General features: G+C 42.2%; 1 long non-coding RNA gene across 1 annotated transcript in view; it reads right to left on the bottom strand.

Annotated features, from left to right (window-relative positions):
- Window positions 1-252: 252 nt before the first annotated feature.
- Window positions 253-6,589, bottom strand: part of LOC114605786 (uncharacterized) — an 83,629-nt gene continuing 77,292 nt past the window's right edge. The window contains exon 3 of the long non-coding RNA XR_013394440.1: window positions 253-284. This is a non-coding gene — a long non-coding RNA (uncharacterized LOC114605786). The remainder of the gene's footprint in view (window positions 285-6,589) is intronic.

Raw genomic sequence — 6,589 nt, 5'->3', positions numbered from 1 at the left:
GTCACGAAGAGTAGGACACGACTAAACGACTAAACAACAACACTCCATACCAGCAAATACTGCCACAAAAAAGTGCTGCACATCATAGTATCTAAGTTATTCGGATCAGAGTTGTATTCACTGATTCTTCCCTCTGACTGCATAGATTTGGCTTGTAAAGCACACTGAGTTATAACAAAAGATCTTCAGCCAACTAAAATGCAAACTCTAGCTTTTAACTAAATATGCAAAACAATCTTGTAAAGAAGACTTACCATTTAGCATGCTTGCATGAAAGGGGAACCCTGTCAAAGAAAAGGAAAGAAGTATTTAGCCTCTGCTTCCTCATTTCCTCTGATTTTCTCTATGCTAAACTGTCAAAGCCAAACCTCATTATCACCTTACTCACTTGTCAGAGCAAGGAGGCCAGTTGGTTACCCTGGCGCTCTGGCAGATGATGCCTTCTGCTCTGAGGAAAGGCTGTGAGCTGCCTTTACCTTCATTCCCCTTCCAATACACAGGCTTACCACCCATAAATTCTATAAACCCACAAATGAATAAAAACCCATATGGGGACATTGGAAAAACTTCTTTTATCAAAGATGGAAGAAGGCCAGTGTGTTCAGTTTGAGCCTAGGTGAGTCTGCAACAACGATTTTCTTCTTTTATATGAAATGCCACTGGAGAGTAGCAATATTTGAGAGGAGAGAAATGAAAGCTCTAGCCTGTTCCTCTGATCATTTCAGTCTGTTCCAGCCACCAGCTGAACTGAATGCATATATGTCAATGCTGCTTGCTGAAATAAGAGATGAACCCAGTTTGCTCCCCAAAAAGCCTCACAAATTTTTCTGTGGTGATTCTTTTTAAGTCAAATGTGCTCTGAATATTTTATTTGCTGGATATTTACTGTACTGTATTTGAGACCCGTATTTCACATTCAAAAATGTACTGGTATTGAACTGCATTTTATGGTGACCTGGAATGCTACTTTGCATTAGACAGTAGTTAATGTGCTATAGGATTTGGTGCCTGACTGTAACTGGTATTTAGTATCCACAACATTTCCCTCAAAACAAAGCCCCATTGGATTCGATGGGATTTACTCCCAAGTAAGCATGCATAAAAATGCAGCCTTAGGGTGCCTCCAGACTGTATTTAGAGGGAGGGATTCGCATGCACACTGGAATTTTAGGTTTCTGTATCTAAAGTGAATTATAGTGACTTAGTACAGCACATCTCCTTTGAAAAAGAAACTGGACATTTTCTGGTTTAGAAAGAGAGGGAAATGCATTGAGAAATGCAGATTGAAAGGAAGTACTTACAGGAATACATGTAAATACCCCACAAATAAAACAGGATGGATGCTCCTTGTCAAATAACAGCCCCAGAAACAAATTGGAATGAATGTTCCATAAAGACCAGATTTTGAACACCACCGGATGTTCTTTTTATTGTGCATCATGATGATTTGTGTCCATGGTGATATTGGGGTGGTTATGCTGGATCCTGCGCTCAATACTGTTTGTGCCTGCAAAAGTTCTGGGGTGGACATACAGTGCATGTCCCATAACCTTCTGCTGAAATTCTGTCACTTATCATACCAATGTTCTGGACTAGGGGTGGGCGGGAGGGAGGTTGTCTGCCTTTTGTTGCATTGTAGCACAAGAGTGCGCCCTCCCAAGCAATAATGTGGTAACACTGGGGGAGCATCACAGAAAAACTAATACATCAGAATGATGTGTGGGGATTCCAGTACAAGGCACCACTTAATGTATCAGAATACACCTGCAAAAACAAAACAAAACAGGGACCCATAGTCTAACCACCACATATACGGGTCATCTGGAAGATCCCTTCAACTTGCTCTGATTTCAGTAGGCATCAAATATGAATTCTCATCATACACTAAATGTCTCAGATGGGGAGACAACCCTTAAATTTGTTGGTAAAAATTCACAGACAATGTGCAAATTTGAAATTGTGTATTTGAAGTTTGATTGGCAAACCTGGCAAGTTCAGAACATTTGCAAATATTTGTTCTGGCTTTAGCTGATATCAACACAAAGCCGTCATTGTGTGGGAAATGTCGTTCTGTGCCAAGTTCACAGAGTGGCAAAGGCTACTTTAGAAATTTGCAATGCCTTAAACAGAGAGCTGAATATAATTTTAATGCAATTAAATAAAAGCCATAAATTAGCACAGACAAAGAGCTTCTCTCTGATGCAGAAAGATTTAAATTAATCTTTCCTTATCCAGAATTACCTTTCATTTAAAATATTGATTTCTTTGATTTTTTTTATAGCAAAAGAAAATAATGAACTCTTGATGGAATAACCTTAATTGCATCTTGAGCTCCTAAAGAGATAGTGCTGTTCTAAATGCTGGGATTTAAATGGTTGCTTAAGGTAATAAATGCATATAATGAATGAAAATTAACAATTTTATGTCCTGAAATTGATAAACTCAAATAATATACTAAAATTTATTGATTCTGTGGAACTTACTGTAATTCCATCTCTACAAACCCTGCTTCAACCTGCTTCACATATGGAAATTCTAATTAAATTGTTCAAGGATCACATATTTCTTCCAGACTGTCATTATTTTCAATCACATACGAGCAAATTCAGGTCACATAGTTACAGCTGATTGGGAGATTGTGTGCAACAAGTCCACTTCCCCAAAGGAATGTATTTTTTGCAGTAAGGAAAGCGGTGGAGAAATGCCCTGGAAAGTGTGGGATAACATGCTTGATGCAACTCCATCAAACTACCCTATCAAACAAATCAGAAGGAATGCTCAACAACCAGGTTGCCTGGAAGCACCCATTGTAATAATTCTCTGTAGCTCAGGATGCCTGGTCACCTTAGACAGGAAAGGCAGGATCCACCTGGGAGAACCGTGACTACCTAATATTTAAAATGAGAACCCAGGCCGACCGTGCCAGAGCCCGAGCCTGAACTGCCCACACACAAATAAAAAAGAAGATCAGAAATAAAATCCCCCAAACCCAGACAATTGCTTTAACTTGTAAAAATCCCCCAGGATTTGTAGAACATGTAAAGTAGCTTTGTGAGAGAAAGGAGACTTTACCAGTTGTCAGGGGGAAGGCATCATCTGCATGGACAGAGCTCTACTTCCCAAGGACAACAGCAGCAGCTTTGCTTTTCTGTAAAATTTTGAATGGCAGCTGCTGCATCCTCCCTAACCCCATGGTACCGAGGAGCAGCTATTTTTCACTGCCTTCATGGCAAACATTTAAGTATCTGAAAGCTATTATCATCACATTTCTTCAATCTTCTTTTCTGCATGCTAAACATATACTGTTGCCTGATTCAAAAGTTGATATTAAAGCACAACAGGGAGCCATAAAGATGGGCCTCAGTGTTACTCAGTGATTCAGCAAATAGAATAGGATACTATAATACAGACATGTGCTTGCTGATTCCCTTTAAACCACCACCTTAGTCCTCCACTGGCACTAGCTGTTTCTTTTGCTTCTGCAAGACAATCAGTGTTGAAAGGGGAGGAAGGAAGTCCATTTCTCCCACTGCATGGGAGAGTTTGCAATTCTATCGGTCCTGTCTCTCTAGTGATCCCCCCCCCCCAAAGTAAAATGTAGAACAGGGTTTCCCAAATTTGGGTCTCCAGCTGTTTTTGGACTACACCTCCCATAATCCCTAGCTAACAGAATTAGTGGTCAGGGATTATGGAAACTGTAGTCCAAAATCAGCTGTAGACTCAGGTTTGGGAAACCCTGGTGTAGAAGGTAGTACTATAGAGAGTGTTAGTTTAGCAATCGGCTGCACTGATTCTCCAGCACAACTTGGTGCTCTCCAGCTGTTTTGGTCTGCAATTCCCATCAGCCGCTGCCAGCATGGCCAATGGTTAGGTATGATGGGTTCTGTAAGAGGGCCACTGCCAGTGAAGGCTGGTCCATTAGGGCAAATGGGGCAGTGCCCCAACAACCTGTTTGGATTCCTCCAAGCCAACCTGCTTCCTTACTTATATCCAGTCCAGGGGGTGTCACTGGCTGACAGATTTCTCCTCCTCTTTGGTTTTAGTGTTACGGCATACACACCAACACATTAGTAGCACAAATACAGCCGTCACCTTGCCCAACCTGAAATCATTTATGGTTGCTGTGAACATGCTGCTTTGAGACCCTGCTCCCCATAAGGGTGGGTGTGGTTACTCAATATGCTTTTGAAAACCTATCCCTTGATAAGGGTATTCACTCCTTTTTCTTCCTGCACATGCCACAGGTGAATTAAGGAATTGGTGATTGCAGGGCCGGATTTAGGTTCGATGAGGCCCTAAGCTACTGAAGGTCATGGGGCCCTTGATATGTCCAGCTGTCCTTTGTCAACAACAAATTGTTGCTGTTTTTTGTGTTGAATATATGCTATATGGTAATTTATGGCCTAATAGGTATCTAAAACCATTTGCACATAACAAATTGGAGACAACACAACACAAAACACTGTTGCTGTATATAGGTTTCATATTATTTGTTTTTTATCTTATATTTTGGAAATGTACATCCAGTGTTTTTTCCCTTTAAATTTGTTTTGGGCCCCCAAGAGAGTAGGGCCCTAAGCTACAGCTTGTCTAGCTTATACGTAAATCCGGTGCTTAGTGATCGCATATTGGTCTAGGCTCATGCACAATGTCATCAGGCAGGTGTAGATACATGCCCCCCACTGCAGAACAGCCACCATCCAACATGCACAGGTGTGTGTGTGTGTGTGTGTGTGTGTGTGTGCAGAATCAACCTGCAATGTGTCACCGCCCACGCCCCAGAATGAAACCAGTTTCTCAATAAGTGATTTTCAGGGGCATCCCCCCCCCAATAGATCTAGATTGTGCGTGGAATACACAGGATAAAAGCAAGCAAACAAACCAATAACTTGGTCCCCAAAGATTCTAGAATAGATATGTATATGCAGCCTCTGCCTCAAGAAACATTTGTTCTTTTACCAGGAAGCACCTTGAAACTTGGTGTACATGCATGCGGACGTGAGCTGTTTTAATATATTGACAGGGAAACTGTTTGGTTTGCCTTAGAAAAACCTTGTCTGAAAACATTTGCATTCTTCCCCTTTCTTGCTGAAGATTTCTCTCTTTTTTTGAGGCTACAGTTGTGCACCCCCCATTTTTATTCCTTTAACTGTTTGGAATATTAACTCTTCTTCAGCTCAATCGTGGAGATTGATTCAAATGAAAGCAAACACTTTCCAGGGCTAATGCATTATGCAGTCAGGGTAGCAAAAGATTACAAGTCTAACCAGGTTTAGTATTCACTCATTACTGCGGAGGTCAAACATGCATACCTGTATCTAGTTCCATTAATGTCTGTTATTTTGCCAGCCTCAGCCTCTCTTAGAATTCTTAGAGCATTGAGGAGGTTTCCGCCCCCTTTTCATTTATTTTCAGAGTTGCCCTTGTAAAGGAGGCTTGCAATCAGCAAGTGTTTTCAAACAATGCTGTTGAAAGTTACTTTGAAATCCAAGGCAAGCAAAGCAACTTGGCAGCTCAAAGAACAGTCTGGGAAGTGATGTGGTCTCAACTCTTTGGATGGGTTGATAGGCAGGAGTAACCATGTGGAGGCAGCAATGCTTCTGTCTGCCAGTTGCTGGAAACCACAGGAAAGGAGACAGCTCTTGTGCTCAAATCCTGCTTACTGGTCTCCCACAGGCAACTCTTTCGGGCACTGTGACAGAGGCACCAGGTTGCCCCCAAGGTTGAGAGGGCCCATGTGACAATGCACACTGTCTGGAGGAGGCCAAGCGCTCTGGAGAGCTGGTCACTGAAGCTGTGATACATGCGATGCGCACTGAGCCCTTTCAAAATTGAGGGGGCCAAGGTGTCTTCGGCTGAAAAAAGGCTTCCATATCATTGATCTGTTTGAAGGGTTGCCCAGTCCAAACCCAGTTTGAACATAAAGAACCATCAGGAGGGAGAACGGCAGGTGCTGTCCTCCATCATCATCAGTTAGCACTAGGACAGCAGGCTGAGCAGGCATGCAGTACACCTGGTCACAGTTTCCCCCCACTATGGAGAGGCACTCTGCATTTCTGTTTAAATTATAGAAAACTGCGTCTATTCATATAAATTTATGGAAATCTGTGCCCTCTTTTTTAGCTTCCACTTTTGGTGATTCTTTCTTTGACAATGTGTAAATGGCCACTTCAGACTCAAGAGGCCTCTTCTGTGTATAATGAACTCTCCACGCCAATGGTTTCTCCTCCTCTCCTTTGCAAAGTCATTTTGCTCATGAAGTTAGGGGAACAGCATGGGGTGGAGCTAGCTAGCGGCAGGTGCTCATTTCTAGTTGAATGGAAACTTGAAGTGGTCTGGGACCAACTGAAAATTGGTCAAGGCTTTTAGAATGGAGGTGGTGGTGGGGTTGTATTCCATTCCTCACTCCTTTTGAAGATCATCTGCATCACTGCTTCCACCACATAAGCAGCCCAATCCTATGCATGCTTACTCACTCAGAAGTTCCACTGTTTTTAATGGGTAATTCTACACAGGAGTGCAGACATAAACTGTGTGGCTTCCTTTACCCTCTGTTTTTATGTTTGCATTTTCCACCTCTTCTGCTAGC

Source organism: Podarcis muralis, chromosome 10 (assembly GCF_964188315.1).
Source record: "Podarcis muralis chromosome 10, rPodMur119.hap1.1, whole genome shotgun sequence".
NCBI classification, from domain to species: domain Eukaryota; kingdom Metazoa; phylum Chordata; class Lepidosauria; order Squamata; family Lacertidae; genus Podarcis; species Podarcis muralis.
This window is presented reverse-complemented; position numbering and strand designations above follow the sequence as displayed.